At 36.8% G+C, this 12,005-nt stretch overlaps 1 protein-coding gene across 2 annotated transcripts in view; it reads left to right on the top strand.

The window, feature by feature from the left end:
• Nucleotides 1-8,449: 8,449 nt before the first annotated feature.
• The window catches only part of LOC127456496 (uncharacterized), a 77,554-nt gene continuing 73,998 nt past the window's right edge, over nt 8,450-12,005 (top strand). Inside the window, exons 1-2 of one of the 2 annotated variants that reach the window (XM_051725023.1) lie at nt 8,450-9,265; nt 9,403-9,611. The gene's annotated coding sequence lies outside the window, so the exon portion shown is untranslated. The remainder of the gene's footprint in view (nt 9,266-9,402; nt 9,612-12,005) is intronic. The other variant, XM_051725022.1, reaches the window with a different exon arrangement.

The following is a 12,005-nucleotide window of genomic DNA, read 5'->3' on the forward strand; positions in this document are numbered from 1 at the left end:
AAAAACTCTGCCAGTACAGTAAGACAAAATACACATGTTAAAAATACATTCTCTGAAAAACCTAAATATCTTATGCAGTGTTGTTTCTAAAACAAGGTCCATCAAACTTATCTTGTTTTAAGGATTTTTAGATATTTTTACAGGAAAACAATACAAAAATTATTACCAAGAATATGATTTTTGCCCTAATATCAAAAGTAAAAAAAAAAACTTTTCATGATCATGTGGATTATTTTTACCAGATTCATCATAAAATACAATAACAAAGGGTCAATGAAGTGATGCTCATTTTTGTTCAGATCTATCAAATTAAAAATACATTCAAAAAAATCGCAATTCACACAAACCATTTACTTGAATACACCTCTTCTATGATGAGCATATTTAAAATTACTCAGTTTAAAGTTATATTGATATTTTTTTCTGGGGCTTAAAGTTAAAAAAAAAAAAAATTAAAAAAAAAAATCATGTGGTGACCAGAGACAGTAAAAAAAGTCCAAATACATCCAAAAAAGAAATGTTGGCATGACTAGTGCATAATAATATTTTATTGTTAGTTCTTAAAAAATATTAGCAGTGAAACAATTGTGTTTTAAAATATTATTCATATTTAAAAACGCTTTTGTCCACCAAAACAAAGTCGTGGTGTAACCAACATGTAGGTAGCCATTTTGTTGTTTATGTTGACCATAAAAACAATAAAACAAAGTGGACACCTTTAGACCCTCAAGACTGAGTATGAAGTTTTAAAAAACATCTGATATTTATTTTGACATTTTAATGAAAAGGCACATTTTGTTCAAGACGTGTGGTGTAACCCTGAGAAATCTTCTTGAAATTTTTGACTCAAATTCATAATATTTATAAAAAATACTTTTTACCTTGAAAAATATGTTTGAAAACTTTTTAGGAAATTAATAATTAAGTTGTTTAAAAGTTCTGATTCCAAAAAAGGACTTTTATTACAAAGTAACAAAGCTGAGATGGTCCATGGAGCATCTAATCTTACACTCTAGAACATGCATTTTTATACAGTTTCTGTTCTCCTTATCTCTTTGGGTGATGGTCTCTTCATCCAATGAAATCATCTTATGCCTACCTAGTTTCGTCATCACCGTCTCCCTTCTAGCTGGTCATCCTTGACCCCAACTTGCTTCAGTGATGGCAAAAGCATGACTATTTAATTTTATATGTATAAAACACACTGTAATCACTTCATATGGTTACATAGTTTATACTGACTAACAATCATTACTTTCTGTATTCATTTGATTAGTATATTAAATGATTTGCCTTATTACAGTCATTGGTTACACACATTCCTGTAAGACGGGAAATGTGTACACACCCACATACATTTGTTTCATCTCATTTCTAGCGCACATATATCATCACGGGGCACCAGACAGTGCCTGACTCTACTCTTATTAAAACATTATATCATCCTATATCATCTGCCTCTTTAGGACACCAGACAGTGCCTGACTCATGCTCTAATTAAAACATAATATCATCCAATATCAACACATACACATCTCCTTCTAGGTCATTCACAGAAAGGGTCATACAGAGTGATACACAGAGAGGCTGTATTTAGAGGCTCCATAGAGGCTCCATAGAGAAGTTAAGTTGTAGTTTTCCATTGATTTGCACTTTGATTATTAAAAGTAAATGATAATTAATCAATTAATCAATTAATGAATGATTAAATATCTAACATAATGAATAACATTAATAATGCAGTTATTCATAGTACATTGATTACACATTGTCATTTTTAGATCATTGCATATTGCATACATACTCATTCAATTATCAAAAATGGATTAACTGAATGATTAAATAAAATATTCCATAGGTGCAAAGAAAGTATTATAATACTTTTTGCTATAAAAGTTTTTGTATGAAATGTATGAAACCAAATTGGACATAAAGATTACATTTCCGAGAACATGACACAAGTGTTTTAAACTAGATTTTTTAAAATATTTCTAATTTTAACACCTTGGACAACCTTATTTGTTAATGACCACTGCCTATATATTAACTATTAAATATTAAATATATTAACTTCTAAAGATATTTTTTGTTTTGACTAATCAATGCTTTACTCATCTGCCACTATGAGGTGAGGGAGGTCCTGAACAGAGCCTGCGTTAGCAACTAAAATAACTAAGCTTTAAGAGTGCCATGGCTTTATACCATTGCTGTTTTATAATCATTCTCCTTCTTTGTCTCTCTTCCTTTCAATCTCTCACTCTGCCTTGCTCTTTTTCACTGTCACTGCACCATTTTCCCTTTCTTTGTCATATAGAAGTCTCTGCTTGAGGAGACTATAAGGCGTGAGTGTGAGGAGAGGGCAGAACTGACCTCAGCACTGACCCTGGCCAAAGAACAGCTGCTGGAACTCAAACAGTCCACAACAAAAGCCCAATACACCCAGACACACATCCGTCTGTCTATATCTACAGCCACGAACCCTGGCCTCCCCAACCCCACGCTTCATCCTCAAACACGCAACCGTGGCAGCCCGTCCACTCAGGGCAGCAGACATAAGGGTTTGGCTGAGTGGCATTTTGGCAGTGTGGGCAGAAATGTGGCATCCTGGCATGGAACGACACGGCCTGCACCCACTCTGCCCAAAATCAACAAAGACAGAGTCATGCAAAAGCATTGTCAAGCTAATGGGCATAAAGGACAAACTCTGATCCTCCCAATAAAGACCCCTTGATTATTCAGTATGCTTCTAGAGTAACACATTACAACACCCCTTCTACAAGTTCTTTTTAACACACAAACATTCCCTTGATAAAACTATAACTAGCACACAGCAAACATTCAAAAGGTCTCACATATACTTGCCCACATCCTCTAATGCAGGGCTACTCAACTTTGTAAAGTTCATGGGCTGCAAAGCTGGATCCCTGTACCCTCGATGGCCACACTCTTATATATACAAATTATAAGTAAACATTTTTTAGTAAAAATGTTGGAATGTTAGTTAAAGGGATAGTTCACCTATAATTAAAATTCTCTCATCATTTACTCACCTTAATTCTGTCCCAGATGTGTATAATTTTCTTTCTTCTGCTGAAGACAAATCATGATTATTTCAAAAAAATATCTCAGCTCTGTGGATGAGAGACAGATCAATATTTAAGCCATTGGCGTTTTTACTTTAAATCTCTACTTTCACTTTCAGATGTGAAAGTGAAACTAAAACGTGGCCACATGTGACTACAGATGTGAAAGTAGAGATTTATAGTAAAAAAAGGACTAAAATATTGATCTGTTTCTCACCCACACCTATCATATCACTTCTAAAGACATAGATTTAACCACTGGAGTCACATACACCAGAGATGTGTTCATAAACAAGAGCGATATATCCAAAATTAGCACCAAAAGTCCTTCAGTGACAAGTCATAAAGATTTGTGGAAAAACGGTTATTTTTTCCTGTAAATACTGTTGTCATGAAGAGTACATATATCTGATGAGCAATTCAAGAGATTGGACAGATTCGCGCTGTGTTGAGTAAGTGAGATTGCGAGCACGTATGTTTAATTGACAGACCGTGCATGAGCACACGTACTGTGTATGAACGCACGCGCAGACATCATTCATGCTCAGGTATTATTGTTATTTATTTATTTATTTGTAACATCCTTATTTATTTAGTTGTATTCCCTCTCTAATGTGATTCAGCAATGTAGAAAACTAGGGTAAATCCTCGTGAAAATGGACACCTCACAATTGATACAGAGTTGATAGGCTGCTGATATATATATTTCTGATGATGATTTCACAACGTGGGATGCAAAGAATCACTCGAGGGCCGAGTAGCGCTGCTGTAACACAAGGGTCTCCAACCTTATTTAGGTCAAGGACACCTTGGTGGGTAGAGAGACGGAGCTCATATGTTATAAATGCATGGTGATGAATATGTTACATATTGTATAAAACTTTGTGTTTTGTTTTATGTCTAGAATAACATGTGTTTGGTACCATATATATGTTATGTACATACTTTATTATGTTTACATTGCAAATAACATTTCCATTTAAATAATCATTAAGTGATTAACAGCAGGCAACCTTTTTGACATGCAGGATAAAACAACTTTTATAAAGTTACTGGTATGGCTTATGTCTTCATCTCATGTCAGTGGTCAATTTTACACATATGTTCCAAAATTAAGTAAAATTTTGTAGTGAGGAAACTTTGTAATGAGTGCAGCTTTAATTACCCAGCAAACACAGGATGTTTATCTAACGTTAGCATGGTTCCCGTTTGGTTATTTTTTGGGAAACCAATTACTAACGTTCTCTTTAGGTTCTGTTTTCCATAACTATTAACTGACGTTCCCAGAACGTTCTCGGAACCCAACATTTTTAGCTGGGTATGTTGATTTCACCATTATGTGTGTGTGAAACGTTAAAGGGATAGTTCATCCAAAAAAGAAAATACTCTCATCATTTACTCACCCTCATGCCATCCTAGATGTGTATAACGTTCTTTCTTCTGCTGAACACAAACAACATTTTTTAGAAGAATATTTCAGCTCTGTAGGTCCTTACAATGCAAGTGAATGGTGACTAGACCTTTGAAGCTTCAAAAATCACATAAAAGAAGCAAAAAATAATCCATATTCCATGCATGTTCAGAAGTGATATGATAGGTGTGGGTGAGAAACAGATCAATATTTAAGTCCTTTTCATTGCTATAAATCTCCAATTTCACTTTCACATTCTGAAAGTGAAAGTGGAGATTTATAGTAAAAAAGGATTGAAATATTGATCTGTTTCTCATCCAAAGTGATTGCATCACTTCAGAAGACATATTAAACCATTGAAGACATATGGATTACTTTTTTGGTTCCTTTATGTGATTTTTGGAGTTTCGAAGGTCTGATCACCTTTCACTCGCATTGTATGGACCTACAGAGCTGAAATATTCTTCTAAAAAACTTTGTATTCAGCAGAAGAAAGAATTTCATACGCATCTGGGATGGCATGAGGGTAAGTAATCGATAAGAGAATTTTCATTTTTGGGTGAACTATCCCTTTAAGGACAGTGTAGCCTATGACAGGTTCATAATCTCAGAGGTATCTATTTATTTACACCAGGTAGGCTATTGTTCTGAAAGCAAAAAGCAACTAACATACAAGAACCTGTTGGCTGTCATCTGCTCAACTGCACAGTGTGACCAATACAAAGCAGATGAGTTTACCCCTCTACTGCATCACGCTATCAGCATCTCACGATGGGCAGTGGTCTTCAGTGGCACAAATGATTTTGTCTGTAATAATGTTTGGCTTTCCATTTAGTTCACAACTAAATAAAACAGGATGTGCAAATCTCTCTGGCTATCGCTCGCTAGTTCTCGTGCCAACCTTACACACTGATACCCACACACACCACACAAGGTCTGCCAAACACACATCTTCCCATTTCTCTCCCCAGAGTTATATCTGCTTTAGTTATCTCATGTGATTGACATTGGTCTCTTTGTACACAAGGTCTTTCCATACTCTCTCCCTACTCTATTTTCATTTCTCCTCTGATGATGAATTAGCTGGAGAGCATGTGTGGCACTGAAGTCATTTCCTAACTTGGAAAAGTGCCACAAAATGGAACATTTGTGCTGAACTTCATACTTTTACTTTTTCTTATTTTTTTCTTTCTTTCTTAGCTTAATGACTTGTTTATCTGTGCTGTGTACAAGCATTTTGAAGATGTGTCTTGAATTTGAAAAGTTTCAGTCCAAGTTTGTTTTGTTGATGATAATGCTACAGTGACAGGATTTATCCACATTACCTCACTATGTGCCATTTAGTCTTTAGTTTATGTGCCATTTAGTCTTGCAATGTTTTGACTAAGTTTGATTAGAATAGTTTTCAAGTAGACTGAAAATACCTTAATACACAACTATATCAAACAAATCTGTTCATAAAAATGATTGTTCGTATGTGTATTTTTGGTGTATGCTTCTATCATATTTGGACAAGCATGTTTGTTCATTCCCACCTCCCCTTCATAGTTAACACGCGCTACCTTCCAGCTGCACTCTTCAACTTTGACCCATGGGCTTTTATCCTTGACTGAGCTGTATGCGATTCCTGCCAATGTGACCTCACTATGTCTTCCTCTGTGCTTTGAAGTGGTAAAGTCTTTCAAGTAGTGCCAAACAGAGTAACTCTGTGTGAATAATCAAGAACACAGAGGCCAGGAAGGCCTGGAGAAGACATTTTTCCATGCCTAGAGCCTTCATTAGCCACGTTTCCACTATCAGGCCAAATGAGGGCATGTAGTGTGTGCCAGGGCCAGGGGTTCCCACTGTCACTTCATTGTGCTGCCTCGGGGCTTTCTCAAGGGCAAACGGCCACTGGCCTTTTGACCGCCAATTACCCTTGGGCCAAACAAGGCCAACTGGGTGTTATGTAACGTGGGTATGGAAAAAGATGAACAAAACAGAGCACCAGGCGCGTATCTGAACCTCAGTATCTTTTTATTACTTCCCTCTCTCCTTGAGTCTTCTTCGACCGACTCCTTTAGATTCGTTCTCGATTCAGACTCATTTAGATTCACATGTATCCCACAGTGCCATCTAGCGGACATTAATAATATGACAATGCAACGGTATTATCTACATAATAGAACACAACACTGGGGAGTGAGGCGGGTTCAATGTCAAAGTTGGAGTTTCGCCCAAACTTTCCAGGTTGTGTATCCAGGAAAATTAAGAATGAAAAAAATATAGCTGGCACAGTACAAATCCATTAAAGGCATAAAAGTGGTGACAAAGTGAAGAACTTTCCATGGTTCGAGACCATGGACGGTGTTAGTGGAGAGGAGAGACCACTCGAGACACCATGGCAGTTACAGTCTGTGAGTTGTCAACGCTAACTTATCTTGCTAGCTAGCTAATGTTTACAAACGATATAAAATCGATAGTCTAGATAACTAGATAAAATGATACCTCAGCTAGAGCTTCACTCTTGCTTGTGAAATGGGTGGAGGGTGTGATGTTGGCACCAGGGCGGTGAGTTAAGGGCAGGTTTTAGGGCAATGGGCGCAGTGTTTGGCCCATTGGTGGGAACGCAGATCGGTTTTGGTCTCGTGGTTCAAGATCCGAGGTTATTGGCCCTGGCTGGCCAGTTGATAGCCATGGCTCGCACTGGCCTGATAGTGGAAAAGCGGATAATGAGCATTGAAATAACACCCGTTCAGTCTGGCCTGGTCAGAATTGAAAAGGCCCTGACCATCATATACTGCAGGGACGTGCCATCCATATAAGCAAAGTAAGCAGAGCTTACCTAACAGAAGGGTGAAAAGAAAAATGGCACTATTAAATATTTAAATATAATTGTTAATATAAACTACTGTTTTAGTTCAAATTCATCATCTTTCATCTCAGTTGAGCACCACACAGTTATTCTCAGCATTGCCGCTAGGGGCGCTACAGCGAATTTATAAACAGAGTAATAAAAGACCTTATTTTACTCATAAATCGGAAACCTCTGTTCTAAAAACCAAATAGAAATTTCAGAAGGAACGCATAGTGATTGAAGGCCTATTCGCACCAAGTCTGTTTTTTTCGGCGTGAATGTCCGTTCTGAACAAGCTTAACTAGGAACAATGGATTCCTATGGCGCTAATCATGCCGGGACCAACATATGGAGACTGGTCCGACTTTTTTTGCCCTTTGGGCTGCAATGAAAACTGACTGACCAATGAGATAAGAGCTTTTTGTCATTTTTACAAGCAAGTATAGCTGCAGGCCGAAGACCTTCACATGGGGACGGGGTTACGCAAAAAGTGGGTTGAGCCTACTCCAAAAATAGGCGTCACTTCCACACATGGTTAAGGTTAGGGGCTCCCTATTCTTTTCTGGCGGTTTGAAGCTGTACCTGCAGCTACATATATCCTTATTTTTCCGGAGTCGCTGCTGCAGCTCAATCCAGCGCGTTGGTGGCGCTAATTAACTGGCAAACACCGGCATTGGACGTGCAGATGATATACACCCCCGAAAATTATTTACTTAAAATATAATTAAATAAAATAGTTGCAGTTCATGAACCCTTTGTACTGCTAACATAAACCTGTTCTGAAAGTCTGCTTATGGTGTTTTGAATTAATGTACATTATTTAATATGTATATCACTGTGCCCGTTATATTTTCATGGCATTAAAATAGCAGCGAGGTTCTGCAATACGTTTGCACTATGCTCGTATAAAATATGTCTTACAAGACACTTTACATGCAATACTTTACTGTAGACAAACGAATTGCAGAACCACACTGCTATTTTTATTGCAAAGATAATATAACAAAATATTGCAATAATTTAAATAAAGACTGTCAGCCAGTGTTTTCGATTTATTTTATTTTTAATATTATGCATCATATTCTATACCTTTTATTCTTACTGTACATTATTCCACGTGCATTTATATCACTGTACCTTGTGTTATAGTATCCAAGCATAAAGCATTATAAAAAAGATAAATTGGGTTCGGGAGTCCGTTTGGAATAAACTTGCAGCAAATTACATGTGCAAATTTAAATGGATGCATATTTATGCAACAGTGCTCTTTACTTTTATCACTCACTCACACACACACACAAATGATATACTCCTCAAAATGCATCAACACCATGGAAAGAACATAATCAAACAGTTATACCAATTTAGATAAATAAATGCTTTAACAGCGTTCAAATGATTAATTTCTAGCAATGTCCACGCAGGAAACAGCAACATCGCCACTTATAGGGGTGAAATAGTTTTTCGTTAGGAATTTAATACGGCTTCAAAATTCACGTTTGAGGTGTGACTGTGTGCCATTGATGTTGTAGAACATAACGTCCAGGTATCGTCAAATAATGTTAACACAGACCTTATTTTTCTTATAAGTTCAACGCCTCCATTTTAAAAAACCCTTAGGAAAATCCCGAGTGAACCCATGGCGAATACTCTTCCGGTTAGTGCAAGCCCATCCCCTGACTATTTTGGTGTTAAAGGCTGCGTCCGAAAGCAGGAAAATGGTAGGATGAAAATAAGGTGCCTTTCAAACTGTTCTGAGACCTGTTTCCTATAAGATTAATTTGACAAAAAAATGCTGTTGATCAAGTCATTAACTGATTAGCCAACAAGTCAGCTGTCTTAGCTTTCCTATGCAGCCAATATCTGACACAGAGACTGTTGTATCGGTCAGGCGAAGAGCTATCACAGATTGCTACAAGTGTATCAAATATAAATGTAAGTAAATAAACTGAGTGAAACATGTTGATAACAAAGATCTTGTCTCCCGAGATATGAAAGAGCAACCTCTGAGAAATAAAAGTTTCCTCTGGAAGAAAATGAGGATGAAAAAGAGTGTTCTTGTTCTTTGACAGTGCAGATGCGTCAATCTATGAGCTGCGAACACTATCTTTTAACAGCAAATAGCTGTGGACACAGACACTCAGAATGCAGAGGTGGATGCAGACCTCCCTCAACCCTTCTGTGGGAAATGACGAGGCAGGCAGACACTCATCTCAATGTTCACACTGTGTGACCGCGTGAAATGACCCTTTCACACGGGGTGCGAGCATTTCCTCCTAAGGTGAGTGCGTCCAATTTTTCCCTGTTCCTGCAAGTGTGAACTTTCGGTTACTTGTGTGGAGCCGATACCGTACACATATCAGCCCACGTGAGGGCGCTAACACACCGAAAATCAAAATTTTGTCACACTAAACACGAACGGATGAAGAATAGTGAAGAAAATGAGTTATAATACACAAGTATTTTGGAAAGCGATTAGCAAGTTGTTCGTATAAATATGCAAACATTCAACACATTTGCATTGTGTTTGAGACAACTTATCCCAAATAATTTAAGCAGTTTCACATGAGCAAGAGTGTTATTGATGATGGGCAGTGGTGGCTTAGCAGTTTAGGCTCTACTGATCAGAAGGTTGGGTGTTCAATCTTCCAAGATGCCACTGTTGGTCCCTTGAGCAAGGCACTCCAGGAGCACCATATCATGGCTGACACTGCGCTCTGATCCCAGTAAAGGTCCATTTATACTGTGAAAAAAGTATGATATTATAAAGACATATTATGTTGTTTGCAAAATAAAATGTTTGAATAACTGGATTTATATCGTCATTACACTAAAGCCAAAATAAAGGTTTAAAAAACATTATCTGAAAAATATTTATTTATTTTTTTGTATAAAGTTGACCACATGTCTTGTGTCTACCCACCATAAGAGTACTGTTAAATTTGGGCTATAAACCTTATGGAAAAACATTCTATTGAAATCTATTTTTAATCCTTAGAAAACAGAATGAAATGATGATAATTATAATTTTCGTAAATGTAATTTTTTTTTTTTTTTTTTGTACACTTTTTTTCTTTCTCAGAAATGTTCCACAGATCCCCTAGCACTCCCTTGCGCCCCTTGAAAACCTCTGGTAAAAAAAAATGTCAGCAGTTATCCCATCAACGTGCGCTACCTGGATGGCTTTCGCAGTTGCGCGTTGTCTCCGTGTTTATATTTAATATATATACCAATTTAATATATATACCAGTTTAAGTCACTTTAAATACAGCGGTTAACATTTTACTGTACATGCATAGCCTATATAACAGTATATGTTTTTCTACTATTTATTTGAATAGAATAAAAGTGGCTTGTACATTGTACATAAAGAGAGCACATGTTACACCACTCCTTGTCTCTCTCCACTGGCTACCGGTTGATGCACGTATCAAATTCAAGGCTCTAATGCTGGCATACAGAACAGTTACTGGGTCTGCTCCAGCATACCTAAAATCATTTATGCAGAGCTACACGCCCACTAGAAGTCTGCGGTCGGCTAAGGAACGTTGCCTTGTACCAACACAAAGAGGCACCAAAACACTTTCCCAGACTTTCAGCTTCATCATACCACGTTGGTGGAATGACCTTCCAAACTCCATCCGTGAAGCTGACTCACTCTCTGTCTTCAAAAAACGACTAAAAACAAATCTTTTCCACGAGCACTTAACCAGTCATTAAAAATAAATAAATAAATAATTCTGTTGGACTTTATTCTGTTTTGAATACTATTATGATGCTAGTGATACTTTGTAATACAGCACTTTTCATACCACTGTCTCCTAAGATGATTCGCTCATGTTTTCCTCTCTTGTAAGTCGCTTTGGATAAAAGCGTCTGCCAAATGAATAAATGTAAATGTAAATGTAAAAGAAAATCTAAATTTGGCATATGGTCAAAAAGTTAGTTTCATACGCCACAGAACATACATAACTTTTTAATAATTTAAATGCATTAATTTAAACCATAAAAGGTATTAAAAATGTTATGTTCTAAAAAGGAATAAACAAAATTGGCTTTCAAAATTGACAGTGAGGCATCCAAAAGATTAGGGGAGAGGACAGGACAGGCAAAAATAAATAAATAAATAAAAATTGTTCACAAGCAAAAAAACAAACAAAAACACCTTTGTGAATTATTACAAAGCAGATAGATGCTGTGCATCATTGATTTACTGGTATTGTATAAGGTGTATGTTTTGACTGTTATTCAAACAGTGCTGAATTTTATAACATTTTCAAAATGGTTAGAAACATTTGAAAATGCTACAAAAGACATTACATTTTGGAAGACTGAAAAAGTCACAGAAATGTCATGGAAATGTCATGGAAATTACTACTCAAATGTGTATGAACCCTGCCGGGAACAAACTGAACATGCTTCAGCAGTTGTATTGCTGATGGCAGAATGGCAAAGTTCAAAAAATGTTTTGTGATCATGTGTGCTTTAACCAGACACTACTGTACAGATGTAAACGGCATTAACAGTCTGAATTCAGAAGTCTGGGGCAAAGTTTAAATATTATTTGCTGAGCTTGCATGTATCTCCTTCCTTTCTGGCATTTCATCTGTCAGACAAGGTTTTAAATCATGTAGATTTGGTAGCAAACAGCAGTCTGTCATGCTGTGCAGAATTA

This window comes from Myxocyprinus asiaticus, chromosome 18 (assembly GCF_019703515.2).
Source record: "Myxocyprinus asiaticus isolate MX2 ecotype Aquarium Trade chromosome 18, UBuf_Myxa_2, whole genome shotgun sequence".
NCBI lineage: Eukaryota > Metazoa > Chordata > Actinopteri > Cypriniformes > Catostomidae > Myxocyprinus > Myxocyprinus asiaticus.